The following is an 18774-nucleotide window of genomic DNA, read 5'->3' on the forward strand; positions in this document are numbered from 1 at the left end:
TCTGTAGAAGCATTGTTCACCCCTATTCCTTCTGCCAACTCTCTACTCCCTTTTCTTTTATTCACAGCACTACTTGAAATTAAATATTTGTTTGCTCTTGAGTTGGAAGCTATATGAAGGCAGAAACATTTGGTTAGTTTTATGCACTACTGAATCACCCAATGCCTGGAAGAGTACTTCACAAATAGGAATCTCTGATGAAAGAATTGTTGAATGATCATATGAGTAATTGTGGACTTACACTAAAAGTGAAAATAAATAAAATGCTGGCTCTTAAGGCAAAAAGGTCTTCAGGCAAGGACTGCCAAGTGAATCTGAGCACAGAGCTATTGCAGCCAACTAGAGAAAAGCGGAAACTTGGAAGCTTGGAAGTCATAGATAAGGAAACACCAAAGAAGCCTTTGAAGATTACAGATTAATCTAGTATCTTATGACTAGAAGAGAATGTGCATATTTGTCTTAAGAAGAGATTGTGAGTGGGAAAGTGATGTAATTAGATATGTTTCATGCATATCACAATTGTTGTATATAATTACTGGTATTAGTGCCTTAATTTACTCTTTGATAAGCCTAGGTTCTACCCTTTCCTCATCAGTTTTCTTCTGAGTTCCCAATATACTGGGTAGTTGAATAGGAGAAATCTGTTTATTTAACTTCCCATTAATCTATTCATATATAATGTATATATATAATGTGTTTGTGTATATATATAACATATATATATACATTTCTACTAAGTTTGTTTTCAATTTTAGCAGTAGTTTCTTTTTCTCCAGTTCTTAATAAAGTAACTAATATTCTGAGGAAAATAGAGTTAAGATACTTACGTTAGGCCGGCCTGGTGGCTCACACCTGTAATCTCAGCACTTTGGGAGGCTGAGGTGGGAAGATCATGAGGTCAGCAGTTCGAGACCAGCCTGGCCAACATAGTGAAACCCCATCTCTACTAAAAAGTACAAAAAATTAGCTGGGTGTGTTGGCGAACACTACTCATGAGGCTGATGCAGGAGAATTTCTTCAATCCAGGAGGCAGAGGTTGCAGTGAGTCGAGACGGCACCATTGTAGTCCAGCCCAGGCAACAGTGTGAGACTCCAGAAAAAACTTATGTTAACTAATGAAATTAATTTTGTTAAGTATTTTAAGTTGTATCATTTCATTCACTTCTGCAAGGATGTATCTTGCTGGCACCGATTGTATTTTTTTTTGAGATAGGGTCTCACTGTCACCCAGGCTGGAGTGCAGTGGCATGATCTAGGCTCACTGCCACCTCCACCTTCCAGGCTCAAGCAATCCTCCCACCTCAGCCTCCTGAGTAGCTGGGACTACATACAGGTGCACACCCTCATGTCCAGCTAATTTTTTGTATTTTTGGTAGAGGTGGGCTTTCGCCATGTTGCCCAGGCTGGTCTTGAATGCCTGAGCTTAAGCAATCTGCCCCCTTTGTCCTCCAAAAGTGCTGGGATTACAGACATGAACCACTGCGCCCAGCCAGTTGTATTTGTTTACAAGCAAATTATTGAGGAAAATTGGCAATAAATATATATACATATATCTATTTTAAATTTCTCTAATTTTATTTTGAAAGTATCTTTTAAATGATAAATGTACCCATAGACTTAATGAAAAGAAAAAAAAACAAAAATATTAAATTTTCCCTTCAGTAAAACATTTTGAAACTATAAATAAAGAATAAAACACAAGGTGAAAACAAGCAGGAAAATAGCATTTAAAAATGCATATAAATAAATGTTATCTTCACTGATATCTTTGTTTACACCAGTAAACTATTACAAAATCATTTTTAAATCTGCATTGCCTTTAAAAAAGGAAAATTCAGCGTATCTTTTATTTTTTATTATTTTATTTTATTATTATTATACTTTAAGTTTTAGGGTACATGTGCATAATGTGCAGGTTAGTTACGTATGTATACATGTGCCATCCTGGTGTGCTGCACCCATTAACTCGTCATTTAGCATTAGGTATATCTCCTAATGTTATCCCTCCCCTCTTCCCCAACCCCACAACATTCCCCAGAGTGTGATGTTCCCCTTTCTGTGTCCATGTGATCTCATTGTTCAATTCCCACCTGTGCATGAGAACATGCGGTGTTTGGTTTTTTGTCCTTGTGATAGTTTACTGAGAATGATGATTTCCAATTTCATCCATGTCCCTACAAAGGACATGAACTCATCATTTTTTATGGCTGCATAGTATTCCATGGTGTATATGTGCCACATTTTCTTAATCCAGTCTATCATTGTTGGACATTTGTGTTGGTTCCAAGTCTTTGCTATTGTGAATAGTGCCGCTGTAAACATACGTGTGCATGTGTCTTTATAGCAGCATGATTTATAGTCTTTTGGGTAATTCAGTGTAGCTTTTAAAAATCACCAAAAATATATTTGCAAATAAGTTTAAAGATATTTCCAAGATGTTTTTTATTGTGATTTTTTTCTTTCACACGCAGAAAGCAATCGAGAATTTTCACAGGAAACTTGTTTTTTAATAAATTGGTGGGTGATTGTGCAGGTGTGTGAATGAATTTTGAGAGGCTCCCAGCATTCCTGGGGGCTCCTCCTTCAGTAGATAGATTACAGGGTAGAAGCACAGGGTTGCGGGCCTCTGACTCCCCTTTAAATGCCAAAAATGTGAAAATGCCTCTCGGATTTGCCTATAGCCATCCACAGAAGAACTTACACTATAAAAAAAATCTAAAGGTTGGGTGTGGTGGCTCATTCTTGTAATCCCAACACTTTGGGAGACTGAAGCGGGTGGATCACGAGGTCGAGAGTTCCAGACCAGCCTGCCCAACATGGTGAAACCTAGTCTGTACTAAAGATACAAAAAATTAGCCAGGTGTGGTGGCATGTGCCTATAATCCCAGCTTCATGAGAGGCTGAGGCAGGAGAATTGCTTAAACCCGGGAGGCGGAGGTTTCAGTGAGCTGAGATCACACCATTGCACTCCAGCCTAGGCAACAGGGGGAGATTCCACCTCAAAAAAAAAAAAAAAAAAAAAAAAAATCCAAATGTCATTGGTATTTTTATAAGATCCAGCAGTAAGTAATACTCAGAATGTTTTGTCCTCTAAGTTTTAATTGGCAATGTTTCTTCTAAACAAATATCCAGAAATAATTTTTAAATAAAGCTTGGGGAGTTGTTTACAAAGCACTCACGCAAAGCCATTTTAATATTTTGGAAGATAACAAGTTATATTACATTTACATTGAACTCAAGGTAATTTTGAAGTAATGAATTGTCTTACCTCATTTTATTCCAGTCCCCTCATTTTACAGATTTTACAGCCTAGAGAAGAGAAAAAACTTCTGGCAATTCATACTGGCAGATAATGAGAAAACTAACAGTGGAAACCAAGTCTCCTGCCCATGAACTCACCAATCCCCATCCTTTTGTCTTTTCACTATACCACTCAATTTACTTTTTGATTCAAAGTAGAAAAATATAGTGGAAATGTGTATAAGATAGTTTCTTGATTTTTTAACTAATTATTCTATTTAAGCCTAGGAAGAGAAAAAGGAGCATTTTATTTTATAGTTAATAAACTAAAACATACATTTTTCTTAACTAGAAAGGCAGAAACTAAGTTGAGAAGTCCTGTGCACAGTATCATTTTCAAGCATATATCTGATGAAAAAAATATTGAAAGGAACACAAACAACTGTTACCTGAAGTGTATAACATATTGGTAAATGTTTTTGATCCTTCCGTGAGGAAGGGACAATGGAGTAGATAACCTCTGTACAACTGTGGGAAAACACCCACTGCTGTTTATTCTGGGAAGCTACTTTCTGAATGCAAACACAAAAGAAAAGTAAAATAAATTAAGCAACTCATCCACATCCAGCTAAGATGAAAACATGTAGTATATAGTTTGTAGATGACAGTGTCAAATGTGAAGTCAATCACTACCAGAAGAGAAGAGAGCCAGCTAACTATATCAGGGAAGAAAAACTGGATAAGCAAGATGTCTGAAAAGCACTGTGGGCTACAAACTATAATAGACTCAGTGAGGTTAAGTGCAGTTTTTCAGGTCCTAGACTTGGCTTCAGAACTCAACTGTACAAGATGGGAAGTAGTGGCTTACCAGTAATACATTCAAATAAGACTTGGGAGTTTGAGTAGATAGTTAATATAAATCAATTAGGAGTTAAAAATCATATAATCTTAGGCACATATACACTGAAATATGATAACTGTAATAGGAGAAATTCTAGTTCCACTCCACTGAGTGCAGTTACAGGTAAATTACTTAATTTCCATATGCCTCAATTTCCTCATTGTCCAAATGGGGATTCAAATTCCACACTCTTGTCATGTTGTAAGGATTAAATTAATTAATACAAGTAAAGTACTTGGAAAAGTACTTGATACTCAATAAAGGCTAGCTACCATTATTATTAGTTATTATTATTATTCAGAACACCCTAAGACACTGAACTCAGTGATACATTTTTTAAAAAGGGATAAACTAGTAAGCATTCAACAGACTGTGATCACAAAGTGACTGAAAAGACACTCAGAATCTCATCATATAAGGATAACTTATGGGAACCAGCATGTTTAACATGAAGAAAAGATGACTTCAATTATTATATAAACTGTTACTACGTATCAGAAAGGCTGTTATGTGGAAGAGGAGGTAGATTTGTTCTCTAAGGCTGGAGAGACAGAGGGTAGAAAATACAGGGAGACAAGATCTGGTTTAATACAAGCAAGGCTGTTATAATCAACAGAATTATCTACAGATGGAGTGGACTGTCTCGGGAGGCAGACAGTTGAAGTTGAATATTTGGCTAAGATTTTGAAGACAAGGTTTACACATCAGGTGGTTGGGTAGGACTAAATGACAGCTAGAATTCTGTTCTTTCCAGACATGAGTTCCTGTAATTCCATTACAGTTCTCAAAGCACACTTTGGTGGTCAAGCCAGTCTAGTATCATTGACCCTAAAATTTGTCTGGGGGAAGAAGCTTGCCATTATCACACAACTATTAGCAGTTTTCAATGTAACATTGTGATGATGACTAACCAAATTAACTAAAGAGCAAAATACTGAAGATGGCAGAATACAGCAATCCACAGGGGGAAGAAAAAGGTCACAAAAATAGACAAAGCTGCCCAACCTCCTCCAAGGATCACAGAAATGCACACTGAAAATATTATTTTGGCTGGACATGGTGGCTAATGCCTGTAATCCCAACACTTTGTGAGGCAGAGGCAGGCAGATCACCTGAGGTCGGCAGTTTGAGACCAGCCTGACCAACATGGAGAAACACCATCTGTATGAAAAATACAAAGTTAGCTGGGTGTGGTGGTGCATGCCTGTAATCCCAGCTACTTAGGAGGATGAGGCAGGAGAATTGCTTGAATCCAGGATGTGAAGGTTGTGTTGAACCGAGAAGGCACCATTGCATTCCAGCCTGGGCAAAAAGAGTGAGACTCCTTCTCAAAAAAAAAAAAAAAGAAAAGAAAAAAGAAAATAACAATTTAATTGCTAATGTTTTCAAAATTAGATGATATTAAAGCTGAAGAAAAGGCTGGGCACAGTGGCTCACTCCTGTACTCCCAAGCACTTTCAGAGGCTGAGATGGGTGGATCACCTGAGGTCCAGAGTTAAAGACCAGCCTGGCCAACATCTTGAAATCCCATCTCTACTAAAAATACAAAAATTAGCCGAGGATGGTGGTGGATGCCTGTAATCTCAGCTACTCAGGAGGCTGAAGCAGGAGAATTGCTTAAATCTGGGAGGCGGGGAGATTGCAGTGAGCCAAGATTGTGCCATTACACTTCAGCCTGGGCAACAGAGCAAGACACCATATCAAAACAAAAAAGAAAAAAAAAAGTCAAGAAGTTAGATGTACAAACTAAGTTCTTAGAGGTACAAAGTGGGAGCTGAGCTTTCTTGACTGTGTGAGATCCAGTAAGCCAGGAGGAAACAGTTTCAGAAGTTCTTGAATGTCTATTTAAATCCCTCTTTCATCTTGGAGGTCCTATGAGAGTTATAAATACCAGTCTGTGTTAGAATCCAGAGAATGGCAAGCTAGGAATCATTTCATGGAGAAGCAGATGTAACAGGTGGAGTACTATATATGTGGTTTAATACTTCAGTCCTCTGAGAGGAGCTGTGAAATAACAGTTCCCTATTCATTCTAGGGCACTGTATCAGACATAAACTCTAGAAAAAAATTATTATTCAATTTTTTTTACCTCTTTTAAGTGAGTATTTTCATAATCCTACTTGTGTATCTTAACTGGTTTCTGCGTTTATCTCACAGGAAATTGATGTTGTTGTGGCTTTTTATTTGTTGCATTTTTGTGTGGAGGAACAAATTAGAGCCTCCTGTTTTGTCACCTTGTGGATATACCCTTTTTTTATTATTCTTTTACTTATTTAAAAAAATTTGTACGCAACAGTTGTAGATACTTTCGGCAATATCATGCGATATTTTGATACAAGTAATGTGTATTGGTAAGGAAGGGATCAAAGAGGGGTTGGGGGTGGGTTAAATTATGGCTGCTTAGAAGGAATAAGTCTAGTGTTCAGCAGCATAGGATGACTACATTTAACAATGACTTATTGTATATTTCAAAAGAATTAAAAGAGTGGAGACGGAATGTCACTCATACCAACAAATGATATGCCACTCTCAGAGGCTCACAACTATAATCACAACATTTTGGGAGGCCAAGGAAGGAGGATCACTTAAGCCTGGAAGTTTCAGACCAGCCTGAACAATACATCCGAAGCATTGTCCCTACCACACACACACACACACACACACACACACAAACACAAAAGCTGGGCTCAGTGATGTGTGCCTGTAATTCCAGCTACTTAGGAGGTTGAAATGGAAGGCTCACACATTTCAACACAGGAGTTCAAGGCTGCAGCGAGCTACGATGGTGACACTGCAGTCCAGGTTGGACAACATAGTGAAACCCTGTCTCTAAAAATAATAAAGAAATGATAAGTGCTTAAACTGAAGGATACCAGATTATCTACATATTTGTTGATTTATATAATTATTTTTGAGTTGGAGTCTCACTCTGTCACTCAGGCTAGACTGCATATGGGCTCACTGCAGTCTCAGGCTCCCAGGTTCAAATAATTCTCCTGTCTGAGCCTCCCAATTAGCTGTAACATACTACAGGTGTGGGCCAACATGGCTGGCTAATTTTTGTATTTTTGGTAGAGATAGGTTTCTTGGTGTTGGCCAGGCTGGTCTTGAACTCCTGACCTAAAGTGATCTGCAAGCCTTGGCCTCCCAATGTGCTGGAATTGAAGAACTAAGCCATCACACCTGGACAGTAACATACAAAAGACTAGGGAGTTTATCTTTTTACTTCATCCTCACAATGCTACATTGTAGATGAATGAAAACACAACTTCATAACATGAATAACTCACTTGAAAATCAAAGTTGGTAACTTCTCCCTTTAAAATTATTTGCACCCTTACCCTATAAAAATTGATGATCTTATTAAAATTTTGCCAAGAAAATACTTTGTCCTTGCAGATTAGTCTGTTAATTGTAAGAATGATGGACTGTAAAACTTCTAGAACTTCATATATTTCATTTCTTTAGGTTGGATAATCAGAAAAATTAATTGGTTTAGTTATTTGGGTACAAATATTTTATTTTTTTATCATTTGATGATTTATTAAACCTTTAAGCAATCCCCTGTCTGAAACTTTAGGCTGTTGTTTTATGTTTTATATACTTCACTTTCCAAAAGTATGAGGTCTAAAACGTTCACATTCACATCTTCAAATAAATCTGATCGGCTGATAGTTGTAGCTCATGCCTATAATCCTAGCACATTGGGAGTCTGAGGAGGTGGGTCAGGATTTCAAGAACAGCCTGGCAAACATGGTGAAATGCTGTCTGTACTAAAAATACAAAAAATTAGCCAGCTATGGTGCACACGTATCTAATACCAGTTACTCAGGACGCTGAGGCAGGAGAATAGCTTGGACCCAGATGGCGGAGTTTGCAGTAAGCCAAAATCGAGCCACTGCACCCCAGCTTGGGCAACAAAGCTACGCTGCATCTCAAAAAAAAATTGATAAAATCCCAACTATACTAGATTATTCCTGTTTGTAAGAACTTATTGCTAAACCGTTACTTATAGTATCCATTGTCAAATCTTTCAAGAAAAAATTAACATGCGTAACTCTCAAGACAAAACACATATGTTCCACTATTTAAAGTAGGAACATTTAATTTCATTATGCTATGCACTTGAGAAACTTAATTGGTTCAGTTTTGATTTAGGTTAAAAAAGAAAAGTTTTCATTCCCAATATCCCCCTTCAGTCACAGAATCCTTCATGTAGAATGTTCCAGATGTCTTAAACTTTAGTATCAACCACATCTAATTATTTCCTTTGACCTGTAATATTCCTCTAAAAGATAAATGTTATATGGTGAGGCAGACAGTTGTGTAGTGTTTCTGAAGATTTCTCAAACATTTTAAGCTTGTAATTTTTTAAAGAGAAACACAGCCTAATTAGAAAACTTATGCAGCTTGCAAGGGAGACATAACATATGCTTGATCTTGTATCTACTTATGTTCAAAGAAACAAAGGAAAATGTTCAAAAACAACACAATTTTCTCTCCTATTGAATTTGCTTTTAAGCATGTGTAGCTAAGCAGTAACATCAGGCATTTTGCATTACATGTAAAATTTCTTTGTGAAAATTTTAATGCAGATATTACATCTAAACAAAGAGTTTTCAAATAGCATTAACAAGTATGAAATTACTTTGAAAAAAATTCCTTTTCCTCTGAATATCTCAGAAAAATTATGGAGTAAGTATCTATGTCTCTCCACAAAACCAACATGTTGCTTTGAGTGGTATGCAGGTAACAATGAATAAATAACATTTCAATTTTCGATTTGCAAAGAAGGTTTGGTATGCAATAACTATTATTTTGAATACTTGCTTTAATATTTACTTCAGTCTCCTTTTTCAGATCAGCTTCTCTTACCATCTCCTGTAGATGCCACATAACTTGAGCTACCATATGCTTCACGAGGAGCAGGGTGCACTCTATCCAGAGAAATTAGATTCCTTTGATCTTTTCTGCCAACGTGCTCATGAAAACAGGAATAAAAATCACCGCAGTGTCTTGAGTAACTCTCCGACTTCTGCTATATCTATCTTGTGTATTGTTATAATAATGGCGGCTTCTTCCACCATAAGACATCCGAGGCCCTTGTGCAGGTGGTGCACCATGAGAGGTCCCTGCAGGGTTGATAAAATAATGTTGGACTACATCCAAACATTTTTACTGCTACCACTAAAACATGAATTAGTTAAAGTACTATTTGGAAATATCTGTTTTCCTCTGCCTTTGTTGCAGGATATTAATTATGCCTGCAATAGTCAGAAGGTTTATTTAAAAGAAGTGTAAGAGTAGTATTTTGAAGCTTAACAAATTTAATCCGAAAGTAAACGTTGAGTCACATTTTCTGAACACAAAGTGAAGTTCTCACCTTCATATCATTTAATATGCTTTATACTCTTAACAATATTCAATATTTAAACATGTTATATTTGTCCTTTATATTTTTCCTTAGAAGTTCATTAAAATAATGATCTGATCTAATAAATATAATTCTATAATTTATGAATCCATCCTGGACCCTCATCATATCTCTGAATTGTATCTCTGTAAGAACTTCCACTTGGATGTTCAGAATGATCTCTACCACGGGCCTCACCATAGCCATCCTGATCACTAAATTGGAAAAAAAAAGTTTTCTTAATGCCAGAATAAACAATTTAAGAAATCTATTTGACAAATCTGGAAAACCTTATGGTACCTATATTCTCTAGAGGAATGTTCAACCTGAATAGAATGACCATAATCATGGTATGCATAGTCTCTAGGTCATGGAGCATAATCCCTGGTTTCTGGGGAACTTGGATGATTTCTGTGTGCATAAGTTTAAGCTAAACAAATTTTAAATTTTCAACTTCTAGTATCCAAAACATAACTAACTTACAACTTAAACAAAATTAAAAGGCCAAACATCTAAATAGATATTTCTCCTTATAAAATAGACACCTGAAAAGCACATGGAACAGATACTCATAATCAGTCATACAGAAAACGCATTTCAAATCCCAAATGAGATACCATACTTCACACACACACTGGAATGGCAATAAATTTTAAAAAGCAGGAAATAACAAGTGTTTGAGAGGATGTAAATAAATTGAAACCCTGATACAATGCTAGTTGGAACGGAAAATGATGCAGCTACTATGGAGAAATGTGGTGGTTCCTCAAGAAAACAAACATAATTATCACAGGACCAAGCAATTCCGCTCACATACACCCAGAATTGAATACGCATACTCAAACAAATATTAGTGCATAGAAATACTGCCATGGAAACAACACAAATAAAATAATGGGTTAACAGCTTATGGAAGGAGTAAAGTGCTGTGATGTAAATGAACCTTCAGGACATCACAGATGTGAAAAGTGTGTAGTGTTTGAGCCCATTAACATTAAATGCCCCCAACCAGGGGTTCAGAATTAGAACACAGATTGGTGTTTGCTAGCAGCTGAGGAAAGGGAAAAAATGGAAGGCACTGCTTAACTGGTAGTTGGAGGTTTATCTTGGAGTGATGAAAATGTTTTGGAACTCGATGGAGGTAGTTGGTGTGTGACACAGAATGTATTAAATGCCACTTAACTGTTTACCTTATAATGTTTAATTTTGTTATGTGAATTTCATCACCACAAAAACAATCAACTGTTTTTTAAAAATTTTCCTTTACCTATCCTTAGTTGCATAACCGTCATCTCTTGGTGACATATGGTTATTTGCCAGGAAGAGATTGGCTTTCTGCGTGGAGGACCTCCATAATTCTCTCTTCCATATGATATGGGACCTTTAATATTAAAAATGATGGAACATTATGAAAAGAACACTATTTTCTGAAACACTATTTTCTCTTCTCTCAAGCAACTTTTTAAAATTATTTCTTCTATGTCCCCATTCCTCATTCCTTAAATTGCTAGACAGTCATGATACTGTGAATATTTCTTATGGCTTTGGATAATCTCATGGCTCCTGCAAGGCCAGTTCTTCTAAGGAAGCTGAAGCCAAACATTAATTCATAGGTAAAAGTTCATTTGTAATGGTTAATAACTACTTAGTTATTATTTTCCTTTTTCCTTAGTTATTATTTTCCTTTTCATATGAATTACTGATTACTACTAATGGCACATGGACAAAGGTAAAACCATAAAATTCTTCACTGATTTTAAAGTTTATGTACATTGTCCTTTCTCAGCTGAAGAAGGTAAATTTTCCCTTGTTTACTTCATCTCACACACAAACACTGCCACCTTTGAACAACTCCATGCTAAATTTTTACATAAAAGTTCTCCTTTATCTCTAAGTGGTTGGCTTTATTTTAAATGTTGACAAATTAAAATGTACTAGAGAAGATATTCTAATGATGACCAAGATTTCTTTTATTGCAATAAGCAATTCTATTAAAGGGGAGATTACAACATTGTTGCTATTTCAAAATAGAAACTCAGTTGAAGAGTGGACAAAAAAAATGGGGCATATATGTAAAATGGAAAAATCCGCTGCAATAACAAAGAAGGAAATCCTGCCAGTTGTGACAATACATCTGAATCTGCTGAATGTGTACATGCCACTTTGTTAAGTGACACAAGCCAGGTATCAGAAAGGCAAATAGCACATGACCTCATTCCTATAAAAAATCTAAAAAATGGACCTCACAGAGGTAGTGACTCCAATGGTTGGGGTGGTGTTTAATGGAGAGGGTGCACTGAGGAGATGTTGGATCAAGAACACATATTTCTAGTTAGAAAGGAGGAATGCTTAAAAACCTTTTCTACAGCATGCTGACTATAACTAGTGATTAACATATTCTTTCTCTAAAGAATCCTAAGACAATGTATGTCAAGTTTTATCACCACAAAAATGACAAATATGTGAGGTCATATCTGTGCTATTAGCTGCATATATCTAATGCCTAATGTATATGAGTTTTTGAACATCAACTTTTGAGTTATAAATATGTATCATTTCATAAAAAAATTTAAGAAATAAAATGGTATCTAATTAAACTAAAGAGCTTCTGTACAGCAAAAGAAACCACCATCAGAGAGAATAGGAAAACTACAGAATGGGAGAAAATTTTTACAATATACCCATCTGACAAAGGGGTAATATCCAAAGTCTACAAAGAACTTAAACAAATTTACAAGAAAAAATCAAACAACCCCATCAAAAAGTGGACAAAGGATATGAACAGACACTTCTCAAAAGAAGACATTTATGCAGCCAACAGGCACATGAAAAAGTGCTCATCATCACTGGCCATCAGAGAAATGCAAATCAAAACCACAATGAGACACCATCTCACACCAGTTGGAATGGTGATCATTAAAAAATCAGGAAAGAACACGTGCTGGAGAGGATATGGAGAAACAGGATGCTTTTGCACTGCTGGTGGGACTTTAAACTAGTTCAAATATTGTGGAAGACAGTGTGGCAACTCCTCAAGGATCTAGAACTAGAAATACCATTTGACCCAGCCATCCCATTACTAGGCATATACCCAAAGGATTATAAATCATGCTGCTATAAAGACACAAGCACACGTACGTTTATTGCAGCACTATTCACAATAGCACAGACTTGGAATCAACCCAAATGTCCATCAGTGATAGACTGGATTAAGAAAATGTGGCACATATACACAACAGAATACTATGCAGCCATAAAAAAGGATAAGTTCATGTCCTTTGTAGGGACATGGATGAAGCTAGAAACCATCATCCTGAGCAAACTATTGCAAGGATAGAAAACCAAACACCACATGTTCTCACTCATAGGTGGGAATTGAACAATGAGAACACTTGGACACAGGGTGGGGAACATCACACACTGGGACCTGTTGTGGGGTGGGGGGAGGGGAGAGGGATTGCCTTAGGAGATATACCTAATGTAAATGATGAGTTAATAGGTGCAGCACACCAACATGGCACATGTATGCATATGTGACAAACCTGCACGTTGTGCACATGTACCCTAGAACATAAAGTGTAATAATAAAAAATAGTAAAAATAAAAAAATACAATTTTTAAAATGCCTTAAGAGAATAAATGTCTGTGAAGTATTTTCTTATAAAGAAGTGCCCATATATATACATATGTGTGTGTGTATATATATGTATATATATAATATATATGTATATATAATATATACATTATATATATAATATATATACATATATATTATATATACGTATATATTATATATACATATATATTATATATATACATATATATACACACACACATATGTATATATATGGGCACTTCTTTATATATTATATTATATTATATTATATATTATATATTATATATATTATATATATATTATATATATTATATTATATTATATTATATATTATATATATTATATATATAATATATACGTATATATAATATATGTATATATATTATATATATAAAATATATGTATACATATATACATATATAAAATATATATGTATACATATATAATATATGTATATATATAATATATGTATACATATATATAATATATATATATATCCCAATGTAGATAATCAATTGAAATATAGAAATTACAGGCCTGGAGACTATAGTCCATGAATTGAAACCTTCACTGCATATTTCAAAAGAAGACATGAGGAGGCAGAAGAAAAAAGAAAAAATCTCAAAGCCATTTTGGGGCCCCGGGTCACACATGTAATCCCAGCACTTTAAGAGGGTGAGGTGGGAGGACTGCCTGCACTCAAGAGTTCTAGACCAGCCTGGGGCAACATGGGCCCAGTCTAAAAAGTAACTAATTAATTAATTAATATGTAGCTGGGAGGGGTGGCATGCATCTCTAGTGTCAGCTATGTGAGAGTCTGAGTTGAGAGGATCACATGAGTGTGGGGTGTCCAGGCTGCAGTGGGCTGAGATCATGGTTTTGTTCTCTAACCTAGGATCCAGAGTAAGACCCATTCTCAGAAAACAAAACAACAAAAAAGAGTCAAATTAGGTAAATTAAAACTATGTAGTGTGAAGATAATAAAAATAAACAAAACATCATTAGAGCCTATGTGACCCAATGAAAGAAACCAGCTTTCAAATAACAGCCCCAGTTGGGGAGAACAATAAGAACGGGCAGAGAGAACACTGTAAATAGTAATACACCTAACTCCTCAAATGAGTTAAAAGACAGGAATGTACAAAGAGTACTTCCTTTGGCCTCAAAGCCCTTAATAACAAGTGTCTTTTTCTGAATCCCTGACATAGATTCAGCTCACCTGAACCTCTTGGTGAGGTTCTCAGTCTATGATCTGCCCTTTCTATATGTTCTCATCTTATTTCACATCACTTATCTATAGCAGTTCATAGTCATTCATGATTCTTTGACATTGTTTGGCACAATGAAGAACTCACATATAAGTTCATTAAAAAATAATTTATGACTTCATGAAGAAATTCTGTATACACGATGTTTGTTAAAAGGATAATACAAAATAAAAATGTAGGGAGAAGTACATTTTCTCTGTTTCACCATTGCGCTTGTGTTTACACCACATGTAACTATGAACTACAGCTGCCTCCTGGAAAATGATTTTACACAATGCCTTGAAAGTTCTCTTTCCACTTTAGAGACCATAGGCATAACCCACTTTTTCACTTTTCCACCTTTCGGATATACTGAGTGGGACGACTGGGATCCATCTGAATTTTGGCTTTACTGTAATGCCCAGTTATTCTTTTTTTTTTTTTTTAACACTGTCATTCCTAGATAGGCCTGAAATAAATGGTTCATTATGGCTCAAAAAAGAAGTCATCTCCTTCAGCTGAGATTCTTTATAAGAGGAATTTCATCCAGACATGAAAACAATAATCTGATGCCACTGCCCACAGATTCAGAATTACAAAGCAAATTCAGAAGAGGATAGGAAGATAGTTGATACAGATGGAGAGAGGGGAGTGGGTAAGAAAGGGAAGGAATAAAGGAGGGGTGTAAGGGAAGGAAAAGAACAAAGGAAGGGAGAGAGAGTGATAGATGTCCAAAGACACAGATAGAAAGTCTGTCATGGTTGTAGAGATAGGTGTGTACAAATTAATACAGGCAGTGTGGAAACATGTCTGACAGACAGAGACATAGGTGGAGTCAGAGGAAAGATCCAAACCCATACAGATATACAAACACTTGGCAGTTTAAACATGAAAAAACTCCAAGACCCTGATGCTAGAAATAACAGAGGTGTTTCAGAGTTACTGAGGCAGAATGCAAATTTGTCAGAGACCTTAGCATCTGTGGCCCATGTGAACGGATATTCAGTGGAAGCAGCATTAGACTGACTGTATAATTCAGCACGATCTCTGATAATGCCTAAACAATGGAGCACATGTCAAATCACTAGACTGAACTGCATGTAGGATATGAGGAAGAAGCCCAGTCAGCAGCGTTCACTCGGTTGGGTGGCCAATATGGCTCAGCCACCAGCTCATGGCAAGCCCATCATTGTAGACAGTTTCTAGTTTGCTGCCTGCCTTGGGAAAAGCTCTTCCCCTACCACAACTTTAAAACAGGCTAGCTCAAAAACTAGCCCTGGCATCTACTTACAGTCTTTTCCTTATCTATTTACCTCCTAGAAAAATCATTGCAAGACCATTTCCTCAACATTTTCCTATGCATTAAATTTGGTGCAAGACCTTTTCAGACTACCTGACTATAAGCAAGTCCCCAGACATTTCCCAATCTGAGTTGCCCTGAGTGCGCACACCAATCTACTGCCCCACTCCCACTATAGGGTTACTGTAATGGACCATAGTGCCCTTCGACCAGCACACAGTAAAATAGAGGGCAGCTTGAGGGGGCCAAAGAGTTCCCACTCTTTTCAGGAATAATTTGTTGAGAAAACCTGTTTCTCATGTGTTTGTGGGTCATGGGGACAGTAGTCAGAAGAGGTCAAAACTCCTGCTCCAGAGCCTCAGCTGTCTGCATGAGAGCAGGGGCAAAACTGAGCTATAGATTTTCAAAGCTCATCTGCTGATACCGAGCAGAAGGTGTGGAATGCATACTGAAGGCAGCACAATAGATTCATGGACTTCTGACTGTCAAACCCTCTTTCCTGAAACAATATAGCTCTTCTTACAGAAGCTGGGCTGACCACAGTTCATACGGGACAGGAATGTTAGCACTCTATTAGTGTGTCTTTGACAGGGATGCTCATGTTGTATCTGTTTTATCTGGGAATGGGGAAGAAAGTTCTGCACCCAACTCTGAAATCCTCCTCCTCCATCCATGACAGAGGCCATCCCTTGTCCTGTGCATAGACACAGATGTTCCTGGGAAGCAGCCACCCACTCGAGAATGAATGCTGTTATGTTTTGTTCTCCTGTGTGAGGCTTGTAAGACATGCTCTGCAATTACATTCTCTTTACATTATTAAGCTTATGCAAAGCATGCTGAAAAGGCCACAGAAAATAAAAGGGCCCTGGGCTCCAGGAACAATCTGCAGTGCCCATCACTGGGGAGTATAGAGCCTCACTAGAGTTTGCATGAGCACAAAGTGCCTTGTAATGGTGTTAGCTACATACAATATTGGCTCTTCATCTAACAAGAATCTTGGAGAAAAGCTTAACCCAAATAAAGATGTAAACATCAACAACAGTGTCTGTATCCTGGACCATCAACTGACACAAAGTCCATGCATGGATCCTCTGGCAATCTTCTATTACACAAATCCACCAACCTTCCCCTCACTTTTGCATGTTTGTGTTTTCCCATAGTCACCTATGCCAGAAAAAAAAAAAAAATAAGGCGTACCCTGAATGCCTTCCCACATGCCTCTGTAACCTTTCCAATAGTCCCTCCAGATACCTTACATGCCCATTTCTTCCCACATTGATGGTACCCCTGGTCCTGAGAGGCTGATTGTTCCAGAAAAGGATTATGCATTCACCTTTAAAAGCAGAACATGTGATTTCAACATGGAAGTGAACTTTAAGATTTCCATCATCCTGTGCTATCTTAATGTGTTTGATGATACCCAAAATGAAGGATTTTGGAGTTACCTTATCCCAGCAAACTGGGTCCTGGATATCTTAGTGGCCACTAACCCCTTTCGATGAACTACCTCTGCTTCCATAGGGTGAAGTAAGCCTCCAGGTAAACTGTCTTTTCTTTAATGTAGCTCCCCAACTCTGTATTGTAGGAAGAATCCCCAAACATTCTACACCCATTCACTCTACAACTTTAGAGGCCTAGCTCCAACACAGACTGGTCATTTCCATGAAAAGACTAAAACATATGGATTGATCAATTCATTATGACACATGAATCCGGGATGAACATACCCACACACACAGATACACACACACACACACACACACACACACACACAGAAACACACAGAGTCACACATCCTTAATAGTGTTTATTTTTCATTCCATACAATCCAAGTTTACCCCCTCTTCCTGTCTGCGTTTTTTTGTGCCTGGATCTGTTTTTCCTTTAGTTCGTGTGCATAAGACCATACTGAGTACTGACATCCTGCATACTGTAGTAACTTTGTAGGGGTTCTGCTGTTTTAGGTAAAGCCTGATGCTCCATCATATTCATCTCAAAATCCAGAAGTCCCCTAGAGAAACACAAACGCATGTCAAAATGCATTTCCTCTGAGCCATATTTAAAATGTTTTAATTTTAGGTCCTGCTGAGTAAAGACTACCCCTTTCCCATTTTTGATCTCTTAAACTTCGTCCTACCATGTGTTACAAACTGTTCTCTGCAATACCTGCTCCATTCCCAGTATACTCTGTGATGGGAGTCAGCTAACAAGATGCATTGTTCACAAAAAGCACACCGAATCATCAGGCAATAGCTTAAGAAAATCCATCAATCTAAACAGTCTTGTGTGGTTTGTGGCAAGGATGACAAAGAGGCACATTCAGGGAGTTAAATATTAAGGGGTTGATAGGATGACTGCCAGTGGGGCTGACAGCCATGGAATCAAGTGCCACAAATTGAAGTTAATGATTCAGCTTTACCTCTCAGTGAATCTGGACATGCACTATACTTCTCTGGGCTTAAGACTCCACAGTTATAACCTGCTATGCAGTGTAGTCTCTAAAGTGCCTTTTTCAGCTCAATGCCCTGAATGTCCTGGATTCTGTCCCTCTCTGTCTTCCTCTCAAGGAATTTCCACATTTATGAAATAAGCCTCAATTTCTACATTTCTGAAATGAGAGTCCAGGCTCCCTGAATAGTGAGGGGTGTCAACCCCCTCATAGTGGGCATCAAACAGCTCCAGTTCCAACTGAATGGCTTACCTGAAATCTCTGTTCCTTCTTCAGGTGGCTTCATCCTCTTGTAGTATTGCAGGGGATTGTGCCACAGGTCCTTACATAGGATCTGTCAGGGGAATCAATCGGGAAAGGCCTCATCAGGGCTCAGACTGGTGACCTAAGCAGCTGGGAACACACCAGGTTATTCCTGATGATGTTTCCCGGTGAGGATGCACCTCAGCAATCCTATAAGGTCCTGTGAAGTTGTGGTCAGAAAACCAGTTGAAGAAGTTAAGGCTGCTATTGTGGTGTCTGGGTCAATAAGCCTCAACTTCATAATCTGGATACTACTGAATTGGAGTGGAATGAGAAGCCCTGTATTCTACAGAGAGAGGATTTTG

At 37.4% G+C, this 18774-nt stretch overlaps 1 pseudogene; it reads right to left on the minus strand.

Moving 5' to 3' along the window:
* Nucleotides 1-8972: 8972 nt before the first annotated feature.
* LOC129138926 (RNA-binding motif protein, Y chromosome, family 1 member B-like) lies at nt 8973-17236 on the minus strand (annotated as a pseudogene).
* Between the last annotated feature and the right edge of the window lie 1538 nt (nt 17237-18774).

Source organism: Pan troglodytes, chromosome Y, assembly GCF_028858775.2.
Source record: "Pan troglodytes isolate AG18354 chromosome Y, NHGRI_mPanTro3-v2.0_pri, whole genome shotgun sequence".
Taxonomy (NCBI): domain Eukaryota; kingdom Metazoa; phylum Chordata; class Mammalia; order Primates; family Hominidae; genus Pan; species Pan troglodytes.